Genomic DNA, 23,266 nt, shown 5'->3' on the forward strand with positions numbered 1-23,266 from the left:
TAGTTCTTTATTGACATGGAATCCAATTAGAGATAATGCTTGTCCCTCTTGAGCCACTCTTTTATGATTGACCTCTTTTTAAGTGTCTTATTTAGCCCAGTTTATTACTATGAAAATAGCCTGAACAAAATGTGATTATTTTTCAAGAGACAGTCTAGAGATAGAATCTAGGAACAACTAGATTCAGCCACTTCTTTAATCACAGACGCTCTTGCTTGGAAGGTACCTCAGAGGTCATGCAGTGCAACCACATTAACTAGTTTGTCATTAACTACCTTCAGTTAATATTCATCAAATACTAACATCACCATATGCTCAAAAGTTGTCTGATTCAAAAACCTATCATTTTAATTTGATTTCATTAGCCTTTGTTACCTAAAAATCATTGAAGTGATCCCTGCCTGACACTGTTCATTTTGCAGGAGGACAGTATGGGTCCAGGAGAGAGCAGGACTGGGGGGTATGATACAGTGCACAGTGGCAATGGTATCAGTAATGCTTGGGAACAGAACATAGGAGTTCTAGGGACTCTGGATCAAACTGTAGCTTTGCTGTTTGCCAATTCTGGCTTTGCATGAAGAATCAGTGTGTCTAAGTGTTGGCATCTTAATATAGAACAGCAACATACACATGTTATGAATTTTTTATAAAGGAAATGATCTGAGACACATATATGGCTTAGCATGGCAGGTCAAATAGTATGTACACAAGTAGCCATTGTTTATGGCATTGCTGCATTTATTATTATACTGTGATAGTCTTTGGGAATTGCAGAGTACCAGCACATAGTGTGTCCTCAGCATGCATTAGTAAAAGAGTAAATAAATATTTAGCTCAAGCTTTTATTGTACATGATATCTATAGGCACAATATCTACCCATAAGTAAGTTGACTATTTCACACTTAATGATTGCTGCTTGCTCTTGGGAACTTATCTTCTGAATATAAGTGAGTTGACAGTTAGCAGAAACATGTGGCATAAAGTAATTTTACCCAGAATACAAGCTGTCGTCCTTTATAAGCAGCTGAACAGTAGGATTGGCTCAGATCTGCTTCATAGCCCAAACAGGTTTGATAAGTTGAAAGCAAATGAAATGAAGAGCAGCTGTGGATTAAATAAAATCTGGCAAAGACAGGTTCAGTATCCTAACACTAATTTTAAGGGCTGGTCAGATTCCAGGACCTAACATGGTGTGCTAATTTTTACAGAAGAACGTTGCTGTGGTGAATATTTTGCTTCTTTTTCTTCCTCATTCTTAGGAGAGAATAAGTATTTGAAAATCTGATATGATATTTGAAATACGCAAATGCAAATGAGAAAGACAAAGGGCGTAAAGAGCCAGTAACAACATTAACAAGTAAGCAGACTTTATTTATATAGAATGGGAAATACATAGTACTCCCTATAAAAAATTTCCAAATATATTTTTGAAATATTGAGGAATTATGACATTTTACACATTTCAAAAGACTTTACTATCACTCACTTTACAGTTCACCTGGTAAGTTTACTTGACTAGCTACTCATTTTGTACTACCAAGGAAGGGTGCTTAAATGAGAGATGTAAGTTGGCTTTAGTTAAAAGGCAGTGTCTGCTATGAGGACATTATGAGAAAAAACATAGCCAGATTAGACTGACAGAGTTTCCTTGAGGAGATGAAACTTAAGATGTATTTTGAAAATGAGTAGTCCAGGAGAGGTGGAAGTAGGGCTAGAATAGGGCACTTCAGGTGAAAACAGCAGCATGCCAATGGTAAATGAGAAGACACATGCTGTCTGTGAGGAACTGTAAGTCAACCAGGATTCCCAGAATGCAAAAGGAAGGTGAGGAGGAAGGAAAGTACTGGAGGAACAGTAGACTGGATCAGTCTGCACGTTCCTGCCCTAGCATGAGCAGATTGCAAGAGGCCCACATTTTCAAATTTTGTTCCACTAGTTGTTAATGGCTGTCATGTGAGAAGTAAGAATCATTAGTTAAATGTATATAAAACATGCTTGATTATTCAAATGTCTCGGGCAGTTTGAGCTTCCTGAATAAAATGATGAAGGCAGAGTGTCTCATAAACAGTAGAAACTTGCTTCTCACCATTGTATAGGTTGAGATCTGACGTCAAGGGTTCAGGGTGATTTGATTTGGTGGGCATTCTCCTCTGTGTTATAGACAGTAGACTTCTTGATATATACTACCATAGTAGAAAGAGTTTCTCTCTATCTCTGTCTGTCTCTTCTCTGTTTCTCTGTGTCTCTCTGTGTCTCTTTTTCTTTGTTACTATCTTTCTTTTTTCCATCTGTCTGTGTCTTTCTCTTTCTCTCCATCTCTCTTTCTCTGCAGATTGAGTTTATGGCATCAAATATACAAAGGAAGCATTCCATTCCTATGATATATCTGCAGCCTTAATTTTAGCTTTTATGCTGCATTGTCCATATTAGATTTGAATACAATCTGTAGCCCAGGCTATAGATATGTTATGATTTCTCTCAGCATTCCAAATAGCTGGGATTCCAATCTTACACTTCCAGGTTAGCTCTCTTTCAATGGCATTAATATCATTCATGTGGATTCCATCCCCAGGACATAAAAACAAAGTCCCCCATCTTCAAACCATCCAACTGAGATTAAACTTTAAATATATGAATTTGAGGATGGCAGGATCATTTAGTCTAATGCAAAACCATTAAGCAAATTTCTTTACTTCATGGCTTTTGGGAACTTGTATTATGCCTCAGATCTTTTTGGTTCTGAAAGCAGGGAATGCAACATGAATACTTTTGTAAATGAATTTGAACACAGATGATGATGACACAGACCATCTTGAATGATACATTTTGTGAGCTATACTTGAGAAACTATATATAGAGACATCAGATAATTTTTGAGTATGCTAAAGATTGTATAGAATATCCTCCAATCAGGATAAAGAAAGAATGTCAGGAAAAAAAAGTTAGATGGACACACATGAGTTAATATCTCATTGCAATAGCCCTGGGGTGGCCTGAAGGGAGATGGGTAGATCTGCCCTTCATTAACAGATGACAGTGATGAAGAGGAGGCAAGTGATTGAGAAACACTGCAGAACTGTAGGAAACCCAAATCTGATAAATTTCCCTCTCTTGTTTAATTAGGAGGTGAAAATCAGCAAGAGTGGATGATTGATTGGACGTGGAAGCTGAGAAGATAAATGACTCTCTGATGACTCGGGAAAGTGAGTTGTAAGTGGAGCTTCTTGTTGAGATCCAGAACACCGAGGGACATTTGTAACAAAGCTGTCACGAAGAGTTTGACACTTAACAATGTGTAGGGGACATAAAAGTGTAATACTTAAGTGACTCAGGTGTGGGAGAAACACGTTTCCTGCAGTGCAATCTCTCTGAGTGGGTAAGGATACTCATCTAGAAAGAACATACACAACTTTATCAGAAGGCATGTGCTGGGGATGGGTTGGGGACCATTCTAAGGAATTGCTTTTAGAGAATTAGCCACGTACAAAACTGCACTTTGACTAATTGTTCATTGGCAAGTCATTCTAAGTTACCAGTCCTAGAGCTTGCAGGAAGACACACAATGTAAGAAGATCTGGAGGCGGGGGTAGGGGGGGTGGGGGAACAATCCTTTAAGAGCTGGTAGGAAAGAAAATTCTAAAGGAGAGAAACAAAATGTTTGGAGGCGTCATCATATATTTACCAGTACAATAATTTAAGTAATCTAACGAAATATTTGTATGTAAAAAGCAAAACATTAATAAAAAATTGGAACTGCAAGATAGCAAGGAGAGTGGATTCACTTTATACTTAAATGACTCAAATTTGGGATTAACTGAACCTTTTTATTTCTAACAATAGTTTGTTGTTATCCTCATTACTTCTGGCTACTTTTGAGTTTTAAGATAGGTCAAACTAAACCTAGGTCATGACTGTCTATAATAGTCCTGGGTGTACATAGCTAGACACATTGCACATGGAGACCTCAGAGCAGTCACTGTGTTGTAACACGAAAGTGATATGAGTCCTTTATTTGGGAGATTCCTTAAATAAGAAATGACTGTGATTCTTAGACTCTAACTTTGGCTCTTTAATAACCACATGGATTTCTCCAGCAATGATCAGCCACCTTCAGAATTAACTTCCCATTGCTCTGCTATGCCAAAAGCCTTCCGCCTCAGATCTCTAGTCGCAAACAAAAGTGAGTGTACAGCAATGTAATAAGTAGGAGACTCTCCAGCTGAGTCGGGCCCTCTCTCTGTCTCTGTCTCTGTCTCTGTCTCTCTCTCTGAATATACAGGTATGATGAGGCTATAACAAGATGTCATATGTCTTCATTTATTGATCTCTGCTTTACCCACAAGGCACGGTCTCTGACTGAGCTAGGAACTCATCCTTTAGATAGTCTGGTTGGCAGTAAGATCTCAGAATCTTGCAACCCACACCCACCCCTGCAAGGGTTACAGGCATTGACAACCAGGCCTGGCATTTTACATAGGGGCTAGAGATTCAAACTCAGCTCCTCATGCTTGTAGAGCCAGTGCTCATACCTGCTGGGCTATCTCTGTGCCATGTTCATCTCTCTTTAGTTGATAGATGAGGCATTGACTTTTGTGGAAAGAAAGGAAAGTTACATGAATTGAGCATTACTGCAAGCTAGTTTTAAAGCAGACAGGATAGAGAGATCAGAGAACAAGCTGGAAAACAATGGCAAAGTGAGCAATACATCTTCTGAACTGCAAGTCTGAGTTTCAATTACTCTGTGAATAATGAGATCATGGGATTTGGAAACATAACTCAGTAAATTGCTTACTGTGTAAGTATGAGATCCTGTGTTCACACCTCCCACACACATGTAAAATATTGAGCATGGTGGTATACATACCTGGGGTTGGGGCAGAGACAGGAGAATCGTGGGAGCTTGTTGGCCAGCCAGGCTAGCCGAAATAACGAGTTGAAGGTTCAACTGAGAGACCTGGCCTCAAGAAATAAGGTGGAGATAAATAAAGATATCATCATTGATTCTGACCTACACATACATATGTATCCAGAGACTGTCCCTCCTGGGGATCCATCCCATAAACAACAACCAAAACCAGACACTATTGCAGATGCCAACAAGAGCTTGCTGACAGAAGCCTGATAAAGATGTCTCCTGAGAGGCTCTGCCACTGACTGACAAATAGAGAAGTGGACAGCCATCCATTGAACGGAGCACAGGGTCCCCAATGAAGGAGCTAGAGAAAGGACCCAAGGAGCTGAAGGGGTTTGCAGCCCTATAGGAGGAACAACAATATAAACTAACCAGTACCTCCAGAGCTCCCTAGAACTAAACCACCAATCACAGAAAACACATGGTGGGACTCATGGCTCTAGCTGCATTTGTAGTAGAGGATGGCCTAGTCAGTCGTCAATGGGAGGAGAGGCTCTTGATCCTGTGAAGGTTCTATGCCCCAGTATATGGGAATTCCAGGGCCAGGAAGCAGGAGTGGGTGGGTTGTGTAGCAGGGAGAGGGGATAGGAGATTTTCGGGGATGGGGGGACTGGGAAAGGGGATAACATTTGAAATGTAGATAAAGAAAATATCTAATAAAACAGAAAAAAAACTAAAAAAAAAAAACACAGACAAGCATGCACACACACACACAGAGACAGAGACAGAAACAGAGAGACAGAGAGAGACAGACACACAGAGAGAATTTGTTCCTTACATGACTCAGAAATCTGCCTGCCTCTACTTCATGAGTGCTGGGATTAAAGGTGTGTGCCACTACTGCCTGACAAGTTCAGATCCTTGAGGTGGGAAATTACTAAGACAATAAATTGTCTCTTTTTCCATGGCTACTTAAAGATATAAAATCAAGAATAGAGATGTAGGGATATAGATAGAGAGGTAGTAATAGATGAGCACTAGTTGGTTGGGTGCATGGATAGAAGGGAAAGCTTGTGATAAAGGTATCAGAAGGGTTAGATAGAAAAACCATGGGAGACTTGTCTGCTTGCACATAATGGAAGGCTGGTATTTTAGTCTGGATAATTTTATCAATCTCTTTAACTATCGAAGAGAAACACCCCACTGTTCTTTTCTCATTAACACTAGGGCATAGGGTGAACTTGGGTAATAAGCGTCACATAGTTGTTTATTGACATGGCTTTTCACTTTTTGTCCAGATATTTTGGCATCTCATAGAAGCACAGATTTAGTTTCCATTGCAAAGTCAAGCTGGCCTCCACAGACTGGACTAGGGATTTGTTTGGTTTCGTAGTTATATGCAAAGCAAGATGCTGTAAATAAATCCAAAGGGAATCAATAACAAAGTTTTGGCAGTGGTTTTCCTTCTGTGCATCTATTTTTTTCTGTTTTGGTTTTCCCCAATGCCTTTTTACTACTGGGAGACTTCTAATGCAGTGGGGAAGGCCCCACCCAGAGACCTTTCACCCTTCCCCTGAACAGATGGACAAATGGAGCCAGCAAGGAAAGCAGGGTCAAGACAAAGGTTAGTAGAGAGTGCCCTGTGGATCAGAGACTGTGAGTGTGCAGATTAAGGCTGCTTGTTCACATAGGCTCCTCCTGCCCCAGGTCTTACTATTGCAGAGAAACTGGAGTTGTGCCCAGGAAATTATCAGGGAACTGCTAGGAAGGAAAAAGAGGAAGGAGGAAAAAGAAAAAAAGAGTGGAAGAAGGAAGAGGGGCAAGAGAAAAACCCATAAATCTTGGGAAGGTTAAAAGTGAACCAGCCTAAAAATTGTTTTGCCTGGCTCTTGTATCAAGCAAGCATAGTGACCCCAGATACAGTTTCTCAAACCCCATGAACTTTCAGATGATGTTACAAGAAATTCCACTGTGTTTGCAGCTAGAATTTATAGTATTCTTGGAAAGGATTTTTAAGCATTGCTGGTCTTCAGAGAAACAACCAAAACCATTTAATTTTCTCTATGCTCTTTGTATTTCCTCTTCCTATTTATTAACACAGTCTTAATGCATGAAAACATTGCTCACTGACTTTCTTCAAACACCAGGCATTCTGTTTGCACTATTTTATTTGAACTTCCCAAACAACCCAGGAAGAAGGCATGATCATGTCTCTACAGGGAGAAAGTGGAGAGGCAAACGTGAAGCAATGGAGAATCCTCCCCCAAAGCACATGAAAGCTGAGTGTCAAAGCAGATCCGTAGGGCTACAGGCTGAGTCTAAAAGCGCTCTGGGTCCTTTACTAAGTCTCAGCTTACTCAGGTGAGAAAGTCCAGGCATAACTGATATCTGAAAATAGAGATGGGATCTAGGAGGTCAGTGTGTCCAAGGCAGTATGTTATAATGGGGGATTGAATTCATGCTCACATTTCCCCCACAAAGTTAGCAGAATATGGAGTGATGTCATTCGTCATCAGCGCACATCCCAAATCCAAATATAGAGGGATATGAATAGAATAACAGATCATACTGCCTTTCTCTATTTAATACCATGCATATCTTCTAATAACTTTTTTATTGGTCTGATTCCCTTTAGTCCCTGGGCAGTCTGGCTTTCATGCCTACGGTTATTTATAGACATGGCTTATTGGTTTGCCACATAAGACTTTATCCCTAGGGTAAACAACTTCCTTACAGGTGTCAAATAACTTCATCATATTAGAAAGGTATTTTTCTTAATGTAAATACAGAAAGAATTTAGAGGATTGAGAAGAAAAAAAGAGTTTAGTAGTAAAAATTTTAAATGAAAACTCAAATTTGCTTTTGGCAGTTGCACTTTAAAATTCTAATTTCTTTTGTAGATAAAATAAACCAAGACCAATTTATTTCTTTAAAAAAAAATAAAAAAAATAAAATTCTAATTTCAGTAATTTCTTTCAAGATACTGGGATTCATTCACTTATGTATTAATGTGACTATAACCTGGAGAAAAATTTTAAGGAAGACTCCTTAAAATGTACAAACTGAAAAATTATTTATGTCATACAATTTCAAAATTCTATGATATTTTAAATGTTACATTGTATATAATTGGTCATATATGTTGAGCCATTGAAATAAGCTAACTCATCATCCAATATGTAACTCATATTTTGGTATGGATTTAATTATCCTCACTGATTCTTGGGAAATAGATCCATGTACAGGTTCTGCCCATGAAGTGTCACAGTGGCAGAGATGTTATTAGCATTGTGCTGAACCTTTTTCAAGACCTTTTACCTAATAAACTTGATAGAGCAACCTGTCAGAGGGCCAGAAACTAAGAACGGTAGGCATACAGTAAGCGAGGTGAGCCAAAAGCCTGCTCCTTTTGGTGGCTCCTTAGCCAAAACCATGGGAACAGCTGTCACAGGGAGGTCACAACACAAGGTAACAGGGCATGATATCCAGGAAGCTGTGAAGTTAAAACTTGAGCAGTTTAAAAACTACTGAAGTAGATTAGAGATCAGAAAGAAAAGGGGTCTTTTTAGGTGAATGGAAGACGGGAGCCTAAAAAAGTGTTCTCTTATATCTGTTATAATAAAGAAACACTTTATAGAAGACTCTGAAGCTTTGTAGTGAAACCAAAGGCATTCTAAAACCTCTGTTCATCGTGGCATCCTTGGGTAAACTTGGTAGACATGTATTTGAAAGAGAACAAAATGCATTTCAGTGAATGGGATCATGCTTGTGCATTCTCTGAGATCGCTGAACATGGAGCCTTACACAGCCTGATACCATATCCCAGTGGGACTGAGACACATGCTTTATCTTTTCCATATAGTGACAGTAAACCAGAATGTGTGTCTATGCTTTAATTCCTTGGGATACCAGATCACTGAAGCACCAAATTTCTTTTCTATTGTATTTTAAAATATTTACCTTTGGTTAGCTCATTGGGCAAAATCATGTGCTGATAAACTGAGCTTGATCCCTGAAACCCACAAGTTGGAAGAAGAGAAACAACTCCTATAAGTTCTCCTCTGACTCCTGCCTGTATACCATAGCATGCACACACACATGCACATACACACACACAAACATGCCTACATATACATACACACAGAGACATATGAACCCACACAAATTCACATGCACAAATATGCATACAAAGACACACACAAACATATACACACATAAACATGCATATCTATACACACACATATATATATACATACATACACATACATACACACACAAGAATGTATATACACACATACAAGCATACATACACACAAATTTACATACATTCAAACATACAAAGAGAGAAACTAAAAACTTTGTCTTAATGATATTATAGTCTTTCATTTTGAAGGTGAATCTAAATAATTTGATGTTAAAATGTGAAGGAGAAAATAAAAGATCAGAGAGAGGCGGCCCCACACCTTTAATCACAACACTTGGAAGACAGAAGCAAGTAGCTCTATGAGTTTGAGGCCAACTTGTTCTACAAGGTGCATTCTAGAATAGAGAAATCCAGTCTGGATAAACCAAAGTCAACAACAATAAAAATAAAAACAAAAATTGTATCAAAAAGTATAAGTTAGAGAGAAAGAAGAAGTGGAGTTGGATAGGTAGAGAAGTGGGGAGGATTTGAGAGATGAGGAAGAAGAAATCATGATCAGAATATGTTATATGAAAAATTTTGTCTTATTGACAGTGTATTTTGCCTTATAGAAGCTTTGCAATTTTATGAGGTCCCATTTGTTGATTCTTGATCTTACAGCACAAGCCATTGCTGTTCTGTTCAGGAATTTTCCCCCTGTGCCCATATCTTCGAGGCTTTCCCCCACTTTCTCCTCTATAAGTTTCAGTGTCTCTGGTTTTATAAGGACCATCCAGAGACTGCCCCACCCGGGGATCCCTCCCATACACAACCACTAAATGCAGACACTATTGCATATGACAATAAGCTTTAGCTGACAGGACCCTGATATAGTTATCTCTTGTGAGGCTATGCCAGTGCCTGGCAAACACAGAAGTGGATGCTCACAGTCATCTATTGGATGGAACACAGGGCCCCCAATGGAGGAACTAGAGAAAGTACCCAAGGAGCTAAAGGGGTCGGCATCCCTATAGGAGGAGCAACAATATGAACTAACCAATACAACCCTCCAGAGCTATGTCTCTAGTTGCATATGTAGCAGAGGATGGCCTAGTCCGCCATCAATGGGAGGAGAGGCCCTTGGTATTACAAAGATCATATGCCTCAGTACAGGGGAATGCCAGGGTCAGAAAGCAGGAGTGGGAGGGTTGGGGAGCAGGGCGTGGGGGAAAAGAATAGGGGACTTTCGGGATAGCATTTGAAATGTAAATGAAGAAAATATCTAATAAAAAAACAAACAAACAAAAAATAAAACTAAAAAATAATTTTATTTTTAATAAAAAGTGAGAAAATTCTTAGAAGGTGTACGTTTGGTTGTTTTTAAATTAATATTATTTTTGTGTGTACGTGGTTGTGTATATCTGTGTCTGTGTTTGTATGGAGGGTAGATATATGTGCATGTAATTACGAAGGCCCTCAGAGGCCAAGGATGAGATCCTGTGGAGATGGAGTTACAGGCAATTTTGATGCTGGCAGCTAAGCAACGGCAGCAAGCACTCTTAGCTACTTCAGTCACTCTGCAAGCCATAGTTTTAATTGTCAGTTTGGTCTCTTCTAACTAAGTACCATGGGATGGGCAAAATCAGTCTACCTACCAGTTAAATAAGTAACTTATTTTGTCAGCAAGGCACCCTGTGAAGCATAAAGACAATCTGTCTTCTTTGTTTTAAATAATATTAATCAAAACATAAAATAAGCTTATCTTTTCCTTCCTTCCTTCCTTCCTTCCTTCCTTCCTTCCTTCCTTCCTTCCTTCCTTCCTTCCTTCCTTCCTTCCCTTTCTTTTCTTTTCTTTCCTTTCCTTTCCTTCCTTTCTTAGCAATGTTCTAGACTAGGAAATCAGGGTCAGGATAACAATGGTGAGATTCATTCTTTAAGACAAAAGCTGTCAGTTGATAGAGTTTATCTTGCATACCATGAAGCCAGCATCGTTTCTTCTCGGTTATAATGGGACAATCCAATTGTTCTAAGACCATTTATTGTAAAGATCCTTTGAGCACTGTTCATATGCTAAATTTCTCAAGTACCTGGCAATTTCTATTTTGAAATCAGATATCTGAAATACATGTGAAAAACAGCTATCTAGACACCATGCCTACAAGACAGCAACAAAAGTCCAAAAAAAAGCAAAACAAACAAACAAACAAACAGTATTATTCTGTTATTTCAAAGGATACTTCCAAGCCATTATAGCATATGCTGCTTGTCCTTTCCTACAACTTGCCAAAGGGTAGGAACATATATTGAGGAAAATGAACTCTGGCACATATATCCTTAATGCAAGGATAAATGTCTCACTAATAGTCACTGCTTTTTTAATGAAAAAACTACAAAGCTTTCATCATGAAAGAGAAAAAAGAAATGACATGTCCAAAGACTTTACCAAATCTAGCAAAGTATTATACTCTATTCTCTTGTCTATAGTCACACTGATTCTCTGGAAGCAGTGCCACACAGTACAAAGCTTGCTTTTTGTGGAAAGGAGTTTAGTTCTGTATATTCGCAAGTTCAAATATATTGTTTTAGTAACTCTGCTGGCATAATGAGGTATAAAACTAAGAGCAAAGCCAACATCCCTGAGGGCAGCATACCCAGATTAGTGCATTTCTCACTATTGCTCCTACTCTATGTCCCCATATGCACAGAAAATTCAGGAAATGTGCAGTCTTTCTGACATTTCCTACCATTTGTATCTCTGCTTAAAACAAATCTCCTCAAGAAGGTGATGGATATACTTGCTGACACCAATAGATTGCTTTCCATCTGGCTTAGTTGTTTGTTTATTGGTGTGGCTGGAAATTGACCACCTCAAGGCCTTATATACTCAAGGATGGCTTCTGCCCAGAACCAGAATCCTAATTCTGTTCAACCAAGTGTAGTCTGGATCAACAGCTCCAACTTGCTCACTCCAGACTCCTCTTCTCTGGAACATAAACCCAGATCATTGGCCAGTTGTCAGCCTCATCATCTCTCATCCAAAGACCCAATTCCGGTAGTTGACTGTGAGACACATGCTTGCTTTGTTTCCCAAGACATACACCTTCCTCTTTTATCTGTCTCTTTTGGTTTTGTTTATCTTTCCTCCCCTACCATATTTGTCACTCCTCCACGAGCTCAGTGGCTAATTTCTCTTAATTTTCTTCATCTTTGAACATTATAGTCACTCAGAGCCTGAAGATCAATATATATAACTGTATAACTATATAACTATATAACTATATATATAGTCTTATCTCTCTTTCCCCTTCCTACTTTGATCATTGGCTCTATTGTCTATTATCTATACACTCCCCAGATTTAAATTCCAGTCCTCAGATTTAAACAGTCCCCAGATTTAAATTCCATTGTATAAAAGTTACCTTGATCTCCAGTTATGGATTCCACCGCTTTACATTACTCCTACATGTGAGTATCAAGCTTAACATGTCTGAAATGGTTTCCGGTCTCCTTATCCTATATCTGTTTCTCTCATCCCCTTCTCAGTTAAAACCAACTTATATTTGCTTAAACCAAAAGGTGTGAATATTTCTCACTCCTTACATGCTATATACAAAATATTTACTCCATAACATCTCTAGGACCATTTCCTATATTCTATCAAACACTCTTTTTCTTGTAGGTCATTTAAAGATTCTCTTCATTCACTTCTAGGCTTTTGTCCTTTTGCCCCTACAGAGGAGGGGGTAGTATCCCTTTAGATGTAAGGCAGATAATAATATTCCTTTTCTCAGAAATCCTCAGGTGCATCCCATCTCAGAGTGGAAACCAATGTTGTACTGACTGAGAAGCCCTCCACTTTCTCTCACCCATACCCTTTACTTTAACCCCATTTTCTCTATTCTCCAGATTTCATGACTGCCCCACTGCCCTTTGAAGAAGTTAGAGGTTCTCTCTTGTGTTAGTCTTCAGTTGCTATTGTAACAAATTGCCATGAACTTAGTGGTTAAGGAAACACAGATTTATTATCTTACAGTTTTGTAGGTCAAAAGTCAATCTCTGATCTCACAGGGCAGAAGTCAAGGTGTTAGGAAGGCTGTGTTTTTTCTTTTCTTTTCTTTTCTTTTTTCCTTCTTCTTTTTTTATCCTAGAGGATCTAGGGAAGAATCCATTTCCTTGTTTATCCAACTCTGAAGGCCACCCACATACATTGGCTTGTGGGAACTTTCCTCTACCTTCAAAGTATAAAACTGCATCTGTCTGACCTCTCTTCTATATACTCCTCTGGTCCTCACTGGAGAAGATGTATTGATTCTAATGAACCACAGGCTACAATGCTCTCCAATGAAAATTCTCCACATTTTAAGACTGAAAATTTTAGGCATATCCAAAATGCTCCTTTGCTATCTAAGGTAACATATTTAGTGCTTTAAGGATCATTCTGTGTGCTTTTTCATGGAGTTCTATCTTGCAGAGTCATTCCTTTAGACACTCACTTAATGCCTAGTCACTAAGGCCATTATGACATTCCAGAACCACACCACCACTACAATATATGTTGCATTGTTTCCCTGCTTCATTTTTAGAGTAGTGCTAATACACTCTTACTTTCTCCTTTTGCATAAAGTCTGTGTTGTGTCAATAAAGCTTGGCTAAGTCTTTATTTAGCTAAAGCATTGTTCTGCTGCAATCCTGGAAGTCAAGAATGCCAGCAGGATTTCTGGTTTCTGGTCCATTTTTGTTTCTTTCCTTAATTGAACATCTTTCCCCGGAACCTATGTGTGATAATATGAAACAAATGGAGAAGTACCTGGACATCTCCTGGGATTCCAACTGGACTGACTCAGTATCTCTTTCTCCCTCACCACATTCTCTTTTGTAACTTCTATTAAAATCCATGAACTGACAGTTCAGTGGTACCTTGCTTCCTGGAATCCAGTCCTCTAATGAATGAACTATGCATTCTTTCTTTCTCTAAGCTCTTTACCATAAAATTTCTTTCTAAAACTGACTCTTCTGTTGCTTGTGAATTTCATTCTTTGGATTTGAGTGACAAGAAAATAAAACTACTGTCATAGAGGAAGAAGTCATGGGTTTCGAAAATCCAAGCCCCCAAGTTAAAATTCAACTTAGAAGAGAGACAAGAACTTCATCACTCTCAAACACACCCCAGGTCTTCCCATGTCAATATTTTTAAGTTCCTCTATGTTATAGTTTGTATCAGTATCCTTTTCCTGTGTATGATTAAATAATATTCCCCTTATGGATCTCACAAATTTTCTTTGTTCATTCATGTGTTTCCATTTTGCAGACATTATGAATGGCTTTACTTCGAATTATATGGTGCCACTTTGATATAAAAAAATAATTGCTCCAGATCTCATGATTTCATAACAGAAAGAGGCCCATATAGGTTTTGTAGTTGAAAAGAAGACGATTAGTGATGCCAAACTTTATGTAATTTACTTAAGAAAATCAACTTGTTAATACTGGTTTCCCAATCCTTTCATTCATTCCAAGTCTAAGATCAGATATTGGAACGTATGATAATGAAAACACAGACACTTGTTTCTTATTTTGGGAGAAACTAATGCTTCAAGAGAACAAAAAGAATATGTCATCATAACAGCAGTTGTTAATTATTAGTTGAGATAAACACCATGTCCTTGTGTGTAAAGGCTCTAAAATATAAATTTAAGAGATAAATTAGTTCAACAAAAATAATATGAGCTCTTGAAAGTGTTTTGTGCTAATCTTCGTGTCCTCAAATGCTCCAGAAATTAAATATACAGTATTTTTTTTTACAGGCACTAACTTCAGTGTTTATTTTCCTAAAATGAAAAACACACTCCAGAAGTATGGCATACATATCCATGGTGGTTAATTCTCTTTATGGTAGACATATTTAATTGTCTTTCTGGCATTTATTTCTTAGTCTTATGCATTCTAACCACAAGTTTTCAACCATGCCTACACATTAAAAACTGATGTCCTTTAATATATACAAATATGTTCAGACTACATCCAGAACTACTGAACCAAAATCAGAAGAGTAAACCCAGGCTTCTTTATTTATGTAAAAATCACAAGGTGTCACTAGGTTTAAGTTGTGAAGAAGCAACCCACTGAAAGTACCTAGCTTAATTTTCAACAAGTCTTGTTTAGAGAAGCCACGCCCCATGCAGTCTTCAGTTTCAGTAGAAATGAGGTGGGTCAGGAGTTTACATCACATATATGTTTTCAGGTGGTCCTGATGCTGGCCAATCAGGATGACAATTTTCGAATAATTGATCTACCTTGTCCCTTACATTCAGGAAAGCCATCATAAATCTCCACACCAATAGCTTTAAAATGATTATTCATGTGTTTGAGAGAATTTGCTTTAGTACATTATTTACAATGACTGGGCCTTTAACTCATATATTCAGCCCAAAATGTTACTCCCATAGAGCCTGAGTAGAAGTCCTTATTCTTGAGTTTCAATTTCTTCATCTGACAACTGGAAGGAGGTAAATTATTTTGCTCAATGATTACATTTGAGGGGTCAGAGTAATGGCTTGGCAGGTGAGAGTGCTGGTGGTTTTTACAGAGAGCTGAAGTTCAGTTCCCAGAAGCCACATGCAGGTGGGGAGAGAAGGCTCATACTTATCTGTCACTACGGGATCTCTGTCTGTCTCTGTCTGTCTGTCCCCCAACTCTATTACATACACATAGATGTGAATATTTCTAGCTAAATTTGGTAATGTATACAAACCAATTGACATACAATAAATATAATTATTAACTTTTGGGGGGTTAACAATCATGTTTTAATTTTCAACTCTTAGAACTCTGCATTTGTCTAATTCTCTGTCATGTGTTCTGCTTCTTATTGGAATGACAAATAGGATAATACTAAAACCAGAAAGAACTAATTTGGGAACCTAAAAAAGCAGACTCTATGACAGAGCTGATTGAAGGTTTGTATATATGTTGTGATCAAAAGATTATGACCTGAAATTGGGAAACAGTGAGTCTCTACAGTGCCTGGAATTCTTCAATGTGCTTTCATCTCTAAAATGGCAGCAATAACATAACCTACATATTGGGGTGTTGTGATGATCATAACTGATGAGGTTTTGCTGGAACACTGCATAGCACAGTTCTTGATATACTTTAGGCATGCAGTAAATGTTAGCTCTTGTTAAGCCAAGGCTAATTGGTTCAAAACTGGTTCTTTAAATATTAACTTTCTTCCCCCTGTTTTGAACTGATGTGGTTTTATGGCTTTCTGAAGGGGTTGAGTTAGGAATGTCAGTTCTCCAAAGGGACTGAAACTCTTGAGAAGAAATTTATTTACTATTCCCCTAACACTCTTCCAAATTCAAGACCACGGAGGAGTGAAGGCTTATCATAGATACTAAATAACATACTATTCTTCCTATTTCCATGTGCAGGGGAAGAATGACTGGTGTTCGGTCTGTTATTCATTTTGATTCCAGACCTTCAGGTGGGCATTTCTGTTGGTATACAATACTGAAGATGCAGCTGCTGCCAGCAGTTTCTGCAATGGCTTCCCTGTATGAGGCCTAGGGGAGTTCTTCCTCTGTTCTCTGCCAAGATAAATGGATGAACCTGTTTCAGAAGAATTGTTTGCTTTGCTGAAACTATTACAGAATGAAAGCGATCTTCAAACACTCTGGGCCTAATGCAAATTCATCTTAAGAAACTTCCTGACAATATTATTTTCCATAGACATATTGACTGAAGATGCTGTGCCATGTATTTTGTAAGAGGAGAACTAAGTGGTATTGCCCAACATGTGGCCCACATTCCAGTAGGAATCCCAATGTTGGATAGGTTATTCCTGCACAGATATTCATTTTAATATTCTGTGTTTACTTTAACATATGCTAGGGAAAATACAAGTGTTTTATTTTCCAACTGCTGTTGCTTAGGATAAATCTAAGAAAGCCAAAGGCTTAAATTTCAAGGTAGCTAGGAATGCAACAGGAGAGCGGGGATGGCAAACAGGAAGTTAGTATGAGATTACTATAAATTTAGGGAGTATTTTGCAAAATATGTAGGTTTATCCCTGAAGCATGTATGTCACAAGATAATGGAAAATAATGTCAACCAAAACATGGCCACAATGATCTTTTCTCATTTCCACTCATTTCAGGTTGCTGTTTAGCCTATTCTTCAATTGCCTAAAATCTTCTTTTTAATACTATTACTATTCTAAAGAAAATGTCAAGGGGGAATGAACCGCATCACGTAGTTGGTAGAAAAGGAAGCAGTAACTTTTCAGAATTAAAGGGTATTATGATTAGGATTACCACAAAAAGGTCTAATGTTTGCCAGGCACTATTTGAACTAAGAATCTGATTAAGGCAATCATAGTTTTAAATACTGGAATTTATTTCCTAATTTAATTGCCAAATTCCTAATCAGATTAGAGCCTGGGGTGGTGGTGGGGCACAAAACTGACTTGTGGGGAGGGGGGAGTTGATAAAATAAAACAAGGTTTCCTTTGCTGTGTTTATGCCCTGTCACAGTGCATGGTTTTTCTAAGATTAATATTAAAACATTTCCTTTCATTGTCATTGTGTCAGAGGCAAACATTATCTCCCAGGAAACAGAGTGAAATAATATATGCCCCAAGTCCAGACATAAAAGACGATCTTGCAAATAAATTCATTTGGTCAAATTGGCTGCAAATGAGTTGGATGACAAGTCATGGTGATCAAGCTCTGAATGACATCCTCATTGCTCCCATGGGCTCTCTGAGGATCCAGTTCTTCCTTCCAAATGTGACTGATTCCTTGCCTTGTTTGCCTTACCAGTTGCTTCTCTGGCCTCACTACTTAGAGCAGAACACTCTCCCTAAGTTGTTCCCAAGTTGTTTCATCCGTTCAACAAATATTTATTCAGCACCTATTGTGTGCCAGGCCCTCACTGTTCCAGGTGAAGGGGATGGAACAGTGAGGAAGAACATTAAAGCCACCGCCCTCAAAGAAAACAGAGCTGTTTACACAAGCTAATATTGTGGATTTGACCATCCTTTCATTCCAAAATATGCTTCTTAAATTTGTGAATTTTTTTTAAAAAGAGGTTCAGAAATGATCGTCAGTGTTTAAGAGGATGAAATGATAGGGAACGGTATTAGATAAACATAGTCATAAAATTCAATTAAACAAGGTCAAAAGTAGGACGAATGTTGAACTCAAGAGAGAACACACATGGAGAAAACAAGGAGTCACCATTTACCTTTATAGCCTTTCAGCATTGAGCTCAGTACTTTACACTCATTGCATTATCGATTCTTTACTGCGTCTCCACATACCTTATGTTATTATCACTATCTTTATGTTACAGATGAGAAGACTCAGTTTAAAAGAACTATTTGGTATAATGTCATCCAACTTGCAATAGCTCAGACAGGAACCAATAAAAATCCAAACCAAAACAGCCTTTTATGTTCAACCTGGTCCAAAATGTGATCACCTATCCAGGCAAGAAAGAGCAAGACAGTTGAGACAATGTTTCACTGGAAGTGAGTCTAGGTGAGCAGAGCATGAAAGTGAGATTTAAAGACTAGGAGAAGGATATTAACAGAATTAATATATCTGTTTCCAAATTATTTTAAAACTTGAGCTTACAGATGATGGAGAACATTGTCCGCTGAACATAACTCCTATACCATCTTTATCAACAGCTGTGGTTATTTGCAAGAGACCCTCTAAAAGTACATGTTGACATTCTCTCAAAGAAACAGGGAATGGGTTATTAGACTCTTTCCTGTATGTTGTCTGGTGATATAAACAGAGGAATCATTTCAAGCTTTAGGGATGCCTAACCTATATATTTAGCAAAATATTCCCTAAGTATCCCCAATATTTCCTCCCAGCAGTATGTAATTATTCTCAAGTTGTCCATGGTCCTATGGTCACAGGATGGAATGGAGTTTATAGTGTATAGACTGAAAGGACACTTTGTCTATGTGGCAAGATGGAGTTGTCAAAGATGTTGGTGTGAGTACTTTTTTCAGTGATACAGATATAATGGGGACCACTCACCCTCCTATAAGTAACTCGTTAGTCAATGTTGGCAGGAGACTCAATAAACTAATTATGACAAGATAAATTTGGGAAAGTCATTAGTTTACTCTCTCCTCTCTTCTCTTTCTCTCTGTCTCTGTCTCTGTCTCTCTCTCTCTCTCTCTAGTCTCATAGAGGTTAAGCAGATATTACTCCTATTTCTGTACAGAAACTTCACACAAAAATAGGAATAGTATTTCTTAAAATACTTTAAAATTTGTGTGTAGTACTTGTGAATGTAAGATGTTCCACGGAAGGCCGAGTAGAAGTCACTTTCACCTCAAGATCAAAATGGACAGCAAGTCCAAGGTCATTAAGTTCTAGCTGAGTGGTTATGGTTGGGTGCAATATTAGTTACTTGTTACTGTGATAAAAACACATGACCTGGAGGAACTTAAGGAAGGATGGTTCATTTTTATGTGTGTTCTCACCAAAAGTCCTGATCAGCAGGAGAGGCTTTACAACCTCATCTGCAAACACTAACAGAGAGTGAACTAGAAGTGGGACAAGACCATCAACATCTGCCACCAGGGCCACACTACCTTCCCCAAACAGCATCACCAATGAAAGAACATGTATTTAAATCCTGAGCCTATGGGGATGTCTCATTCAAATCACCACAATCATTATTTATCAGTTTTTTTTTTATAAAGACCCTGCTACCATTGGTATTCATGACCCACGAAGGAAATTTTCAGACTTTCCTAAGAAACAGTTTTGCTTTTGAGAACATGTAAAATATTCTTTCTAAAGCTGGAAAAGTTTGAGATACAGAGAGAGAGAGAGGCATTCTTTTCTCTTATCTAGGCAACTATACCTCCTCAGAGAAAAACAGAAAGAGAAGGTCATTTTGCAAATGAAGTATGTATAATTTTGCTCTAATAAAATTTCTTCTTAATGGGTGCCCAAATGGTAGTGTGTCTCTATTCTAGTGCACAGGAATTGCTGGTGTCTGCATTTCTGCTTCATTAAAGCTCATTTCTGATTTCTCTGCTAGGTGCACATAGAGCATCTCCACTATATAAATGACAAGTGATAACCTGACAGAAGGTAATTCTAAAATCTTCATTGAGTGCCTTTCCATCTTTGCCCATGTCCATACATGGCCAGCACTTTGAGATATTATTTTGCTACCACATCTGGGATTCCTTTTAGAGTCTTAGTACACAAGTGATGTTCCTATACCTTCCATTTTCAGCATGGAAATTTAAAGTGAATTTGCCTTTAGTCTGCTGTATGGTACTTACCCAAGGTCTACTCTGTGCCAAGAAAATGAGTTAGGCATCAATAAGAAAGTCATATTCCCTGCATTCAGAACACTGACCTATTTGTTCACAGTAATAGTCCATATAATCCATATGTTGTTCCCATGTAGAAAATAAGGTCCAATGGCCCTTTTATCCACAGGAAATACCATCTTACCCCAATTGTCCCCTTGTCTTGTCTTCCTGTGGCCACATAGTAACAAGTCCCATTCCTTTGACCCCATTTCTATGCACCATCCAAACTTCTCTTACTCTAGATCTCTGTTTCCAAATCTTTGCCTGAGATTTTTAATCCTCCCATCCCTTCTTAGAGCAAATTCTGCCTTAGCTCATTCTAACTTCATTTGCTGTGGTTAAAAATTAACTTCTCAAGCAAGACCTTCACTAATTACTAGGAATTTCTTCCACAGAAGGAAGTTCTATATCTAAGCAGTAGTTTTCTCGTCTGCCTGTGACTCCAGCCCTAGCTCATCTTCTTCAGCATCTACAGCTTTCAGCCCTGTTTCTCAATTAGCCTTAACAACTTCACCTGTAGCCACGATATGCTGCTAGTTACCAGGAAGTATTGTGAATCGTCTTCTGGATCAGCTTTGTGTAGTATCTTCATCTGCTGTGGATGATCTTACCACTTACAGATGACAGAAGGGCTGTGAGTGATCTGAGGTGGGACTAATTACTCATTATGGACTGAATAGGCTGTGTCCTGTTGGTGAGCAGATGGGACAACAATACCAGAGTGTTGTGGTTTAGTATTAGGCCTAGTTTGGACAATAATAACATGAATCTATTAGACTGGCGTTGAGAATAGATGCCTGCTGCTCCTGTATCCTGAATTCTAAGAAACACCTTCTACTTGAGACCTAATACTGAAGCATTCTTGTCAGTAATGTACTTCACTGAGAAATGTGTGACTAAGATAACTTAAAGATGAAATTCTTGCTCTGCCATATAAATAGTCACAGGTCTTTGTTAATTAACCCTTATATGAGCTAATTTTCTCATATGCAAGATGATATAATAACATACCATTGTGCAGGTTCAAAAAACATTAAATGAAAAACATATGTCTAAATTATTTATTTTATATATTTGTATTGATATTGTACTATTGTTTTAAGTCATCTGATTCTTTAGGGTAAGTTTAGATTTACTGTACTCCCTTATTCTTAGAGGTTCTAGAAAAGTTTACCTAGCAAACACAGTGGATGTGGACAGTCTTGTAGTTGCCAGATCGCATCAGTTAAGTAATTAGTTATTCCATCTGTTCCTTTGATTAACCCTTCACTCTTTCAAATTAAGTGTACAGTAAGTGCTAGGGAATCAAGGGTAAGAAGGCCATTTTAGCTGCTCAGAGGTAGAAAGGGCAAGAAACAAAATAAATGAATCAAATAAGCAATTAGAAACAGAAGACTGTGAGAGATCTGAAGAGGAAGTTATGGACACTTATTATACTTTATTGAAATCAGAAAAGCTTCACAAAGAAAGCAAAAAAGTCTGATTCTTGGGGCAAGGTTAGTGTCATTAAGTACCAATTTTACAGGGGTCCCTGCTCTCAATGGAAATTCCAGCATTTACAGGACTGTGTAGATATGACATGTAGATATGACATGGAATAATAATGGCCTGTATGCCATTATTCCAGGTTTCAACACTAACCTATCCCAGTCTTTAATTTAATGCGATTGTCTCTTTAGAATGATAAAAAAAAATTGGAGGTGAGGGAGGAAAAATTTTAATGGCTTGTTCTTTCAATCACTCCCCAAGTTGCACTTCTCAAGAGGTAGAGAAAACTGTCACCCTTGGTCAGATCCATGGCCCCTGAGCATGTTAACCACAGTGAGTGGGGACTCCCCAAACCCTCCACTGCCCTGCAACTGGAGCTTCAGAAAAGGGTTTATAGACATCTTTGTGTCTAATCTATGGACATTTTATCTAGATTGATACTAGCACTTACAGTACTGTGGATTTAGTTTTTCTGGCAAAAACCTGGAATCATTTTTTTTTTTCTTGGCCACCTTCAACTTTTAGACTTGCTTAGTTTACCTCTTCCTAGATATCCGTGCATCCCCATGGAAACTGCAATTCCCCTTTATTTGTTCAGATTGCAGAGTTCACATGGACAGCAGGTTCTGACACAGAGAACAGACTTCCAACCGTCATGGCCATTTGGAAACACAGTGGCGCTATAATAGAGACCTCACTGCTCCTCCATTATCTCCCTGCCAGTTTTCAGCTGCATTTAGTTTTTAACAAAGCACTTACAGGTGTTGTTTTTGGACACTGGTCTCTATATGGATGATTTTTTTTCAATATATGCATGGCTAGAAAGCAACGCTTTCTCAATCTGCTTCATCCTTGTGGTTGTATAGGGGATGCCCATCACTGGGTGGGTGGGGGGGGGAGACTGCAGAGAAGCAATTGCATCATATCTGTGCTGAGAAAATAGTTCAGTTAATAGAATGTCTGCCTAGCTTACAGGAAGCCTTGGGTTCAATTCCCAGCACTACACATACATTAGGTGTGTTGATATAGGAGCAGCAAGTAGAAGCATGAATATCAGAAGTTCATGGTCATCCTAGCTACATGAGTTACTTTTTAAAAATAAATAGGTAAACTAGATAATTCTCTCTTTCCTGGGTACCATCAAGCAGTCCACTTTGAGTGGCTAACTTTTGAGATTTTTTTTTTTCCTTTTCAGAGGTTGTCAAAGGCAGTTAGGTTCAGAGCCCAAAGAGTTAAACATAATACCTGTGTCTTGGGTTTGTTGCCACGATTAAATGGCATAATACATAAGGAGTGCTTAAGGTGAGGTGATAAATAATAAACTCTCAAGTGGCATTATCGCTGCCCAAGAGCAATCTTTCCTATGACTCTTGTATGTAATAAGGCAAACTCTTGGAGGGTCAGAGAACTTTGCTCCTATGTTTGGCATAATGTATCAGTCTGCCC

This window comes from Mus caroli, unplaced genomic scaffold, assembly GCF_978045245.1.
Source record: "Mus caroli unplaced genomic scaffold, Mus_caroli_1 scaffold_16, whole genome shotgun sequence".
NCBI classification, from domain to species: domain Eukaryota; kingdom Metazoa; phylum Chordata; class Mammalia; order Rodentia; family Muridae; genus Mus; species Mus caroli.